Source organism: Lontra canadensis, unplaced genomic scaffold (assembly GCF_010015895.1).
Source record: "Lontra canadensis isolate GAN:19392208 unplaced genomic scaffold, GSC_riverotter_1.0 scaffold34, whole genome shotgun sequence".
NCBI classification, from domain to species: domain Eukaryota; kingdom Metazoa; phylum Chordata; class Mammalia; order Carnivora; family Mustelidae; genus Lontra; species Lontra canadensis.
Genome location: NW_022631028.1, coordinates 3,642,209 through 3,654,861, shown reverse-complemented (window position 1 = coordinate 3,654,861; position 12,653 = coordinate 3,642,209). Strand labels below are relative to the sequence as shown.

General features: G+C 40.2%; 1 protein-coding gene across 3 annotated transcripts in view; it reads right to left on the bottom strand.

The window, feature by feature from the left end:
- Positions 1-12,653, bottom strand: part of SLC25A26 (solute carrier family 25 member 26) — a 129,475-nt gene that overhangs the window by 59,362 nt on the left and 57,460 nt on the right. The gene's annotated exons all lie outside the window — the stretch shown is intronic.

Genomic DNA, 12,653 nt, shown 5'->3' with positions numbered 1-12,653 from the left:
GGGGGGGGGGGGGGGGGGGGGGGGAGCCCTCCTAGAAGATGCATAGACTCTTCCTATGCTCTCCAGGACCAGGGAAGTACTCTAAATGGGTGGAACGGTCTGCGCTCTAGCACGCATCATAATCATCTGGAGGGCTGATTAAAACAGACTCTGAGCCCTATTCCCAGGTTTCTGATTTAGGCAGGGCCTTAGAATTTGCATTTATACCCAGTTCCCGAGTGATGCTGATGCTGTTGGTCAATCGACCACACTCTGAGAACCACTGGTATAAGCAGATGTGTGTGGCCTGTTTACAGATGCCCAGCTAGTTCCTGTGGTTGGAATACAATTAGCATTAATTTGTAATAAATTCCTTTTTCTCCACAAAGAATGTGTCCACTTCATTAGTTTCCTCTTTCCCCCCCGCCCTTTTTAGGGAGGCTATAAACACTTTAAAGATCATGACAAATGGGATAAAAATGACCCATGTTGGGGTACCTGGTGGCTCAGTGGGTTAAAGCCACTGCCTTTGGCTCAGGTCATGATCCCAGGGTCCTGGGATCGAGCCCCGTGTCAGGCTCTCTGCTTAGCAGGGAGCCTGCTTCTTTCTCTCTCTCTCTCTCTCTGCCTGCCTCTCTGCCTACTTGTTATTTCTGTCAAATAAATAAATAAAAAATCTTTTTTAAAAAAACCTTTAAAAAAAAATGACCCATGTTAATATATAAAAGAACTAGAGGGTATGTTAACAAATTTTTTTATTAAGTAAAATATTTTAAATTATAATTTTTAAAAAATGGTTGAATTCTGGGTATTTTTAAACAAAGCTTAAAGCTTTCATAAACAAATTATCTTTGATTTACTTCTAAACATCTAAGTGGCTTAAACCACCTCATACCTACCAGGATGGCTATAATAAATGACAAACACTTAAGTGTTGGAGAGAAACAAAAGCTCTCATGCACTGCTGGTAGGAATTTATACTGGGGCAGCCATTGTGGAAAGTAGGCAGCTGCTCAGAAAGCTGAACACAGACCCAGTAATTCCACTCCTCGGTATATACCCAAAAGAATGGGAAGCAGGGACTCAGAAACTTGTACACCAACGTTCACTGCACACTGCAGTGCCCTCAAAACTCACAGGCTGGAATCCTAATGACGGTGTCAGTGGGGTCTTTGGAAGGCGATGAGGTCATGAGAATTGTACCTCATGAATGGGATGAGTGCTCTTTTAAAAGAGAGTCAGTCCACAGTACTCCCTCCCCCTTCCTCCAGGTGAGGTGACTGCAAGATGTTTGCTACCCAGAAGAAAGCTCTCACCCACCCAGCCTGGTACCCTGATCCTGGATTTCCAGCTTCCCGGCCTATGAGCAATACATTTCTCTTGTTTATGGACCCCCAGTCTATGATATTTTGTTAGGACAGCGCTAACAGACAAAGACTGCAGTATGATTCATAACAGCCAAAAGATGGAAGCAACAGGGGAGTGAATACACAAAATATGCTACATACGTAAAATGGAATATTATTTGACCTCAAAAAGAAATGAAGTTTTGATACATAAACCACATCATGGATAAAGCTCAAAAACGCTCAAGTGAAATAAGACAAGCACAGATAACAAATATTTTATCATGCCCTTATGTGAAATATCTAGAAGAGGCAAATTCTTAGACACAGAGAGTAGACTAGAGCTTACTAGGGACTGGGGGAGGGGAGAATGAGGAGTTATTGCTTAATAAAGTTCATATTTGGGGTGATGACAAAGTTTTGGAAATGGGGTAATGGTTGTACAATACTATGAAAGTCATTTATGCTACTGACTTGTACACTTAAAAATGGTTACAATGGCAAAGTCTGTTATATATATCTCACCATTAGCAAAAAAGGTTCAGGGACTCCTGGCTGGCTCAATCAGTTGAGCATCTGTCTTCGGCTCAAGTCATGACCCCAGGGTCCTGGGACTGCCCACATCAGGCTCCCTGCTCAATGGGGAGCCGGCTTCTCGCTCTGCCTCTGTTGCTCCCCCCTGCTTGTGTTCTCTTGCTCTCTTTTCCAAATAAATAAATAAAATTTTTAAATAAATGAATAAATAAATAAATAAAAGTTCAAACAGTATAATCTCAATTATTTGTCCTAAAAGCCTACTGGAGATTAAATTGCTGATACCAGTACTTTGATGTCAGTTTAGCTGAGAACGTAAGTTATAAAGACATGTCATCAGTGGTTCCACTTTGTTCACAGTACTTATATGTTAAGAAAATGTGCTTATGGGAAAATAAACAACAGTTTTAATAAAATTTATGTCAAATAAGCTGTGAAAGACAGCAATAGTTCATAAGAACTAGCTCACTAATCAGATGCCAGGAAGGTACAAGAATGCTGGTGGAGTCTTGTTTCACATAAAAATGATGTAATTTCATTGTACCAAAATCATATGAAAAATGAACTGCCTAATGAAAGCATATAAAGTATTGTGATAAACATACCAGCTAGATGCACCATATATCAGAATGCTATCTTTGACCCTAATTTTTATTTGTTTAGCCATAATATGAATTTCCAGTTACGTATGGTCTCGCTTGCTTCTGGCACCTCTCACTTGCTTTCAATACTATGAATACTTTAAAAAAAAAAAAAAAGAAGAGAAATAATTGCATTAGATGCAAATGATGTAATGTGGTTTCTGCTATTTCGGAAATTTGTGATAAGCTGTGAACCTAATACATGCTCCTACCTCGCTAACTTTGATTCTACAACGTCTCACCTGTTTTAAATGATCCTGGCTCTTGATTTCCTACCTCAAAACTGTGAGTTCCTTGAGGGTGGCTATGACTCTGCCTTCTTCTACTCACAGACTCTGGCATATAGGTATCAGTACTACATGAAAGTTTATAAATATAGTGGCAGTCACCATGGGTGGGGGAGGGTAAGGATCACTCAAATTTATGAGTCTAAAAATCCTTCTAAGCTTAATACATAAACTTAGTGTCTGTTAACAACATCTTAGAATCCTAAATAAAGTAAATAAATAAATAAATAAATAAAAAGTTTTATAATAAGAATCTTTACTAGGAGTCTTAGTTTTTATACCACTGGCTAAATTTTTCAATCACGTTACTCTCAGAGAACCATCTTAGAAGAAAAATACCCCGATCCACTTAAGAAAAAAGGCATGTTCTTGGGTGTCTGGGTGGTTCAGGAGGTTAAGCATCCCTCTAACTTTATTCTGGCTCAAGTCATTTGTCAGACTTCCTGATCAGTGGGGAGTCTGCTTGTCTCCCTCTCCCTTTCCCTTCTGCTGGCTCTCCCTCTGCCCTTCCCCTGGCTCATGCACACACTCTCTCTCTCTAAAATAAATAGATGTTAAAAAAAAGAAATGTGTTCTCATCTGTCTGTAAATTATAGTAATACATTTAATAATGGAAAAGAACTCCATCCCCTTTATCTGGATACTGCTTCTCTAAACATCTCTCGTCCATGAGAGCCCAAGAAACTAAAGAAGCTTATGAATTATTATTTTGGGGAAGGGGGATGAAGATCATTTGGAAATAACTTTGGCTTTTGACAGCTGCAAGTGTAAAATTTAGCTCCTAAAAAAATTGTTAGTTGCTTAATAAAAAATCCCAGGACTCTAACAACTGATACCACTGTTATAAAAAAAACAACTTGGGTGTGGTGCATAAACAATGAATCTTGGAACACTGAAAAAATAAAATCAAATTTAAAAAAATAAAAATAAAAACAAAAATAAAAACCAAGATGCACTTTTTAGTGACAAAACCTCTCAAGTTTCTTAACATTATGGGATAAAATGTAGATAAGTCTGTCAGGTCTTTTTAGCTCTAAATAATCGTAACCCGTGCCATGATCTTCTTCCTGATCCTAATATATCAATCCAGCCCCAAGGAAAGAAACTTGCCCATGGCCATATGACCTTGGGAGAGCGCCCCAGGCTTCAGATGGGATCACAGCCCTGGCTGACCCCTTGACTGCTACCTCATGGGATCCTGAGCACAGAATGCAGCCTCACTGCCCAGGCTAGTCTAAGGAACTGTGGGATAATACGTAATGCATTGTTTAAGGCAATAAGTTTGTGCTAATTCACGATATAGCTATAGAAAACTAGCATAGTCATCTAAAACACCTCCAATGTTCCCTGAAGTGACTCTGATGTTCATGGACCCCTTATTGAAGTCTTTCATTTTTTTTTTTAAAGATTTTTATTTATTTGACACAAGCAGGCAGAGAGGCAGGCAGAGAGAGAGGAGGAAGCAAGCTCCCTGCTGAGCAGAGAGCCCGATGTGGGGCTCGATCCCAGGACCCTGAGATCATGACCTGAGCCGAAGGCAGAGGCTTTAACTCTCTGAGCCACCCAGCACCCCATGAAGTCTTTCATTTTAACAGGGTGAAAACTGTGGGATATTCTGGTTTAAAGATATTGACTATTAACGTTTGACCTTCAGACAAGGGGATAGCCAAAAGAGTGTGTGTGTGTGTGTGTGTGTACGCGTGCGCATGCATGTGTATACACACACACACACATATACACTTAAGGTGTCAGAAATCTTACAGTACTTTCTGTCTTGCAGCCTAAATTTTATCTAGAAAGCATCTTGATCATTATCTGATACAACCACCTCCTTTACAGACCTGGCACAGAGAGGGCCCTGCACGGCCCGGGCTCCCCGAGCTCCGGAGCAGTGTGAATACGTCCAGCACACTGGGGTAGTCCCTCAGAAGTCTGTGGGGCAGCCTGCTGTTAAAGACATTAGTAGTTGGGCTTGACTGTAAGGGGGGGAGAGAGAAAGAACATCTCCTCTCTCTGCTACTGCATTAAAAGGCCAGCAAAATAAACACTGCATGTTTTAGAAAAGTCTATTTGAAAGCAGATGCTAGAAGATTCAAAGGCTAAAAGCAGCACCAAAGATATCAATGGTAACTAGAAAACAGTAACTACTGTGTTATAATAATGTCTTCTGTATCTTTAAAGCAGCGGTTCTCGGCCAGAAACAATCCCCTCCACCCCAACCAGGGGACCTCTGGCTGTCACTACTTGGGGATGAACTGCATGCTACGATCTGTGCTTCTGGCATCCAGCGGGCAGAGGGCAGGGAAGCCGCTGAAGCTCTACTGCGCAGCACAGCCCCCACAGCCAGTCCTTCATCAGGCCCCGAATGTCACCCATGCACAGGCTAAGAATAAGAAGGCCTGCCTTCGGACAGCACAGCTGTCCCTCTTTCTTCTGTTGATCCCTTCACACTGTGACTTACCGCAACTGTGCTCCCCTGCATGTTTAAGACAAAACTTTCACATCCCAACTTTCTGAGGCTGGGGCTTCAATCACTTGTGCTTTGGCTTCAGCTTAAACACAGGCTGCATTTCTGCTCTCTCATTTTCAGAAAGTCGTACCCTGTTCTAATAGCACAGACCCACCTGCACAGCACAATGACAGGCAAAACCAAACTATTATGTATACTTAATTTCAACAGATTCATGTTTTATAGAGCAATCAAAATGTGGTAACCTATCAGTGAAGGGTCCGTGGAAATGTGAGTGTGCCTGTCACTGCCTTGCCTAAACTGCTGGCAACAAATAAGTATTATGCGGCCCAAAACTAATGATGTGAATGGTCAGAGGGAGGAAGGTGTCAGAGACAACGGGGAGTGGTAGAGACGCTGGTGATCTGGAGGGCAGGGCCTCTGACTAAGGAGGCAGCTTTACTCAGCTCAAGCCCACTGATGCCACACAGGAATGTAGACTAGATACTGCCAGATACTCTGATTTTTCCAAGAAAAGCTGGATCTCTAGAATTGTGTTGAAAACCACTCAAGTTTAAGATGTCGGCTTACAGTTTGAAAAAAACAAAAAACAAAAAATCAAAAAACTTCATGGCTCCAGGACTTTGGCCCCTTCTTCGACATTTATGGTCTGGAAATTATAATCAGGGCAAATGAAGAGGCTCCAAAAAGATCATATCCAGGGTCTACTCAGTACATCAGGGGGAGTACCAGCGACACTCGGGATAAGCCTAAATGATAACGTCCTTGGAAGAGACCAGCAAGTTTTCGGACTTGTTGGCGCCAACCATGAGGACAACATCATGAGGAAAAACAACGACGACGTACCAGAACAACAGTTTCTCTAGGGCTGTATTTCAGACACTCTCCGGAGGCGGCTGACATGTACAAACGCGTCAGCTCAACGACCTTCTGAGCAGGTACTGTTATTCACCTCACCTCGCAGATGAAGAAAATGCGATCAGTGAGATTAAATACTTTGCCTAAGGATACAGGACTAGTAAGCACTGGAGCTGAGATCTGAACCTAGACCGGCTACCTCCCGAGGCCATGCTCTCACCCGTCTCCTTTATCATGACTCCCAGGTTTACGTCTGTAGGCATTAAACGCTGTCTCTCTCACCATCTGTACCTATAGGTAAACCATGTTTCATCAATCTAAGTTCTTTTTTTTTTTTCAAGAGAATATTAAATCGTTTATTGATGACACATGATAATGGATGATAGACAAGCTTTAATCCCATCTATAATTTTATCTGATACCATAATTCAATTTAGATATATTGCATAGGATGTGCCAACAATCATATTAATAACCAAATAAACTCCAGACTTTGCTTGGGTGACCTTTTAATGGTGAACTCCAGGTCACAACACATTAACTATCAGTTCAACTACACAAGGGTTTGTGGAGACAATGGCTTCTGTGCCCGAGCAGGTTGCAAATAAATTTCGAATGGAACCTGGCATCACCCTGAAGGAATTCTAACTTCACACTGTTGGGGTAGTATACCAAGATGGCTTCAGAGTAGACTAACTTTACACAGCACATTTTAAAAAAAGACACATTTATTCAGCGTCATGATCAGACTATTACATTTAGCAATCAACAGCATGGGTGCAAAAAAAAAAATCTACATTAAAACCCTTTGTTGGAATGCTTTACACTTTCCACAGAACAGAAACTAAAATAACCTGTTATACAATTAGTCACAAATACAGTCCTCGAGTTTTTTTGCCCATACACATGAGTATTGTCTAAAACATGTCTTCTTTGTAGCAGCTAGGCCCTGCCACCACTGTGCTTGGCTGAGTTCACAAATCTTGTAACCTGTAGCTTCCCTGTCACTTCTCTGGCTCTCCTCTCCTGCTAAGCTTTGTTTCCTGGCAGTAATTAAAACCTTCTGCCACTGCCATAGCTGCTGCTGCTGCTGGAACCACCATAGCCACCTTGGTTTCGTGGTTTGGCGAAGTATTGGCCTCCACCACCATAAGGGCCAGAGCTTCTGCCTCCAAAATTGCCTCCTTTCATGGGTCCAAAATTTGAGGATTGATTGTTGTAATTGCCAAAATCATTATAGCTTCCGCCACCTCCAAAGTTGCTTCCACTACCACCGCCATAGCCGCCTCCGCCTCCTCCGTTGTTAAAGCTGTCATAGCTGCCACTCCCGCCATAGCCACTGCCCTGGTTTCCATAACCCTGTCCACCACTTCCATAGCCTCTGCTTCCTCCAGAGTAACCAGGGCCGCCTCCTCCATAACCACCATCATTACCAAATCCGTTATAGCCATCCCCACTGCCACCATATCCACCACCACCTCGACTGCCACCAAAGCCATCTCGACCACTGAAGTTTCCTCCGCGACCAAAGTTGTCATTCCCACCAAAACCACCTCCACGACCACCACCAAAGTTTCCAGAACCACTTCGACCTCTTTGGCTGGATGAAGCACTAGCCATCTCTTGCTTAGAGACCGCTTTCCTTACTTCACAGTTGTGGCCATTCACAGTATGGTATTTTTGAATGACAATCTTGTCTACAGAATCATGGTCATCAAATGTTACAAAAGCAAAACCCCTCTTTTTGCCACTGCCTCGGTCAGTCATGATCTCAATCACTTCGATTTTCCCATACTGTTCGAAATAATCTCTTAGATGATGTTCTTCAGTGTCTTCTTTAATGCCACCAACAAAAATCTTTTTCACAGTTAAGTGGGCACCAGGTCTTTGAGAATCTTCTCTTGAGACAGCCCTCTTTGGTTCCACAACTCTTCCATCCACCTTGTGTGGCCTTGCATTCATGGCTGCATCCACCTCCTCCACAGTGGCATATGTGACAAACCCAAAGCCTCTGGAGCGCTTGGTGTTTGGGTCTCTCATGACCACACAGTCCGTAAGTGTTCCCCATTGCTCAAAATGGCTCCTCAGACTCTCATCGGTTGTTTCAAAGCTCAGACCTCCGATGAAGAGCTTCCACAGCTGTTCAGGCTCTTTAGGAGACTCTGACTTAGACATGACGGCGGTGGGAGGGGAGACTTTAACGATGCTTACTCGGCGGCGTCCACGGGCAGAAAGCTCATCAATCTTAAGTTCTTAATGGCAACACTTAGGTAAGAGCTAACATGATGCTCAGCGTACCGCCTAAACATGTGCAAAAAGTAGAAGCATGTTTTCCAAAATGAAAACGTTAACCCCTCTCTCTAGAAATTATGTAGGTCTAACAAGACTAAGTGCTTGTTAGTTGGAAGTCTTACCTTCCTAATCATAGTTTGGGCTTCTGTTTACTTAAGAATACTGACAAACGGATGGAGATGTCACACTCTCTGCTGTTTAAGTCAAAAGACATAAAAAAACTGGCCCTGCCCTCTGACCTGAGTGGGAACTACGGCAAACAATTCTACAGCCCACCAAAGATTTATGGAGTAAACTTGTCCTACACATGGCAATTCACAGACGGTACACATGGTACCATCGTTACCAAAATTCCTTTAACTGTAAGTATTGGAAATCCCTAACAACTTAGCAAGCAAACTTATACTTCAAAACAGCTAGGATGTAAATTAACTTCACATTTCATTTCATTATAAAACAAGAGCACTTGCTATAACAAATTCTGTGAAGCTGGTAATTCTGAGATGAATTTTAAAAAGAAAATTCTATTTTCCTCTTTAACAGGGGAGTGCTGCATTTGCTCTTCTTGAAGAACCCTATTTCCCATTTCAGAATCAAGAGCCCTGAAGAATGAGTTCTGTCATTTTATTCTTACAGATCAAAAATTGGTCCAGTATTATAAAAATTTACAGACTATTCAGAGATAAAAAGGAACTTGAAGCATTTTCAATGCTATTACTCCCAAATCGGCTCAGAAATCCAAACAAAATCTAATTAAAAAATAGAAATTTAACTGGAATGAGCTCTGCACATTCAGATAGTGTAAATACAGAGTAACAAATGAATTTAACAAGATGCTAAAATACAATATTCACATGCTAGCCATCATTTTGGAGAAGGTACTAAAAAAATGAGCCCATCTCACTCTAATATATGTTGCAGTCCGAAACACTCGTATTTCCTACTTTCTCTCTAATTAATAATGCTGTTACAACTTTTCTGATGAAGCAAAAAGAAAAAAAAGTCTCTCAGAACACCAGGCAAATATGCATAAATCACGGTGGTACTCCCAGGAGGATGTCTGAAACAAACAAAAAATAAGCACCAGCGACAATAAAACAGAAGGATTCTCTAAGAAGCAGTTCTTAGATTTTAACTGTTCGAACTGTTAAAAACGAACAGGAAAGGATACGTGTAAAGCAAGAAAAAGTTTTACTTGACACTAACTCAGTATTTCCTTTAGAAAAGCATAAGCTCAGATCATATCACCAATGTTAACAGAACAAAATTCTGGGCCTTACATAAGGTCCCCCAAACCACAATCAACGGCCCACTCCAAGTGCTCCTTGTCACGGAGAACCATAGTGTAACAAACAAACAAAACATTTAACCTAAGCTAAAGTCTACTGGAGTACACTACAACAGGATTTGAGCTATAATTAAATTTGATTAGTTTGGTTCAAACCTCAAGTTCAAAAGAATTATCAGCATGAATGGATGAAAAGCCCTTTTACACGGGCATTCTGAAAATATGAAAAGGGCTGACACAGCAAGCATCAAAGACTTTATAAGCAATTGACCCTTCCCAGAGCAAAGGAGAAATGCTAACAGCTGAAACTCAGATGCTTGTGTGCAAAGAAAATAAAGTTCCAGATGGTTTAAAAAGCTGGGGATTTTATTAAATATTAAATGCTATTATTCTAAACTGGATTTTGCCCAGGGACAGCCAAATGTGTCATCTATAAAACGTGAAAAAGAAGTCAGATTCCACCCTCTTGAAAAACTGAAGCAAATAAATACTCCCCTTATCAAAAACTGTTAGCCTCTTAGGAGGAAGGTGCTCAAGAACTTATAAGACATTCAAACAGCTGTGATGTTTAATAAAAGAACAAAACCCCAAAACCACTATAGCCTAAAAATCCAAACCTGTTTTTACAAAAAAAAAAATGCTTTGCAGAATTTATCATATTTACTACTTGAAGACAGTTAACTCTCACTCTACTATAAAGGACTGTTGAATACACACATACACACACACCCATACAAACACTCCCCCCACTACTTTGTATTTTTGGTATATTTCAAAAGAAAAGTAAAATCAACCAGTGTAGTAAATTCAGCCTGTAGAAGTGTGCCAGTGTCCAAGGGTTAACAGATTTTAGAAGCACTTAAAAAACAGTATTAGAGAATTATGTATGTAAAATTCATTAAATGCACTGTTGAAATACATATAATGGAAATGTGTTTATATGTATTCACACACACACACCAAAAGGACTGTGTGAATAAATGTATAAATGCATATATAATATAGTGCGCCTATGTGCACATTGTACATATGTGTACACACACAAAACCACAGGTCTCTTTCCAACGAAAGGAAGTTAGTTTATAGAAGTTCAGGTTATGTACCCTGAATTTATAGACTGCACCTTTAAGTGAGTTTTTACATTAAAAGTTTTCTTTTCTACCATGCTCTATCTACGTACTTCAGGATTGGGGGCGGGGGGAGGCTGTTTCTCATGAGATAGAACCTTCTGTGCCAAATGAAGCAGGTGTGAGATATCTCAAAGATGAAAGCAATTCTCCAAATAACAGCGTCATCTTGTAATGCTTTCTTGACATGTGCAATTTTGCTACTCCTCTCTTTGAGATTTAATACAAAGCACTATGTTTGTGATCTTTCCTAATGTAACTGAGTAGTCTGATTGGTGCTCATTTCCAGTGGTTTTTTGCGGTGAGAAAAAAAGTCAGTTCAATGTTGATTTCACTTAAAATGGTAAGAAGGCAGCCACAGCAGACAGGCTACTATACCCCCTAAATGCCCTTTTCTTAAAGCATTTACTTTACAAGCAGAACAACTGCTGATGGGTTTCTTTCATTCTGATAACCATTTCAAATCATTAGTTTTTAAAATACCTCAAGGTCCCACCTAAGGAAAAAAAAATTCCATGAAGAAATCGATCATATTGTTTACTTTTTTAATTTGTTTAAAAAAATCATGCTGAAAGTGACATAGACCTATTTTTAATAAGTTTGTCATTATATTAAAATTCATACATGGGGCACCTGGGTGGCTCAGGGGATGAGTGTCCGACTCTTGATTCTGACTCAGGTCATGGGCTTGGGTCATGGGGTCATAAGGCAGACTTAATGGGGAGTCTACTTGAGATTCTCTCCCTCTACCTCTACCCCTTCGCCAGCTCAGGCATGTGTCCGCAACACTCTCACTCTCTAACAAACAACATCTTTTTAAAAATTTATAGACAATTTTTGACAAAAGGTTTTACTGGAGAAAAAAGATAAAATACTAGCCACTGGCTTCTGTAGTAATATCCAACATTTCATTTTTCTCCTAATTTATTAATGGTTATAGAATTTAAGTTTTTCTTTACTTCAAAACAGAACAAGAAAATCTTTTAAGTGAACTTGGTCACCCAGTCCAGTGTTTCTCACACTTGAGTGAGCACCAAGATCACCTGGAGACCTTATAAAACAGGTTCTGTGCCCTACCCCCACAGCTTCAATCCTTAGAATTTGTAATCTCCCAGGTATCGCTGCTGCTACTGCTGCAGGGACCATACCCTGAGAACCAATGATCTAGGCAATATTTTCTGTCTCTCGATAATCAGCTAAGTGGGTAAAAGGGAAAGTGAACACTGAAACATGGTATATGGTATACTATCTTTAATAGAAACAGATTCTTAATCTTAGAATTAAAAAGAAGTTGGCATAAAGAAAATTTAAGCCAGGCAGATTACACAGGATCTCATTCAAGATTTTGTAGAGAGCCAGATAATTACCATTTTAGACTTTGTGGGCCACACAATCTCTGTCACAACTACTCAACCCTGCTATTGTAGTGTGAAAGCATCAGAGATGAGATGTATATGAATGAGAATGGCTGTGTGCCAATAAAACTTTATTACAAAAATAGGCGGTGGTCCCGATTTGGCCTGCAACTTTGCCAACCATTTTAAAAATGGAAAAAAAAAAAAAAAAAAAAAAAAAAAGCCAGTGCCCAGGGAGGTTAAACAACTTCAAAAGGCACAAGATGATAAGTGGCATATTTACAACTAGAACTTGGGTATCTTAATGCTTGATATAATAAAGAAGTTACTGTTATAGTACCATTTTGATAAAAGCCACAAATGAAATGTCTTGTAAAACCTTATGTTATTTAGTAACCAAAAAGCAAAAGTGACTTTACTAAAGAATATATGTAATACTCTCTAATTAATGTAAGACATTATTATTTAGTATTTCT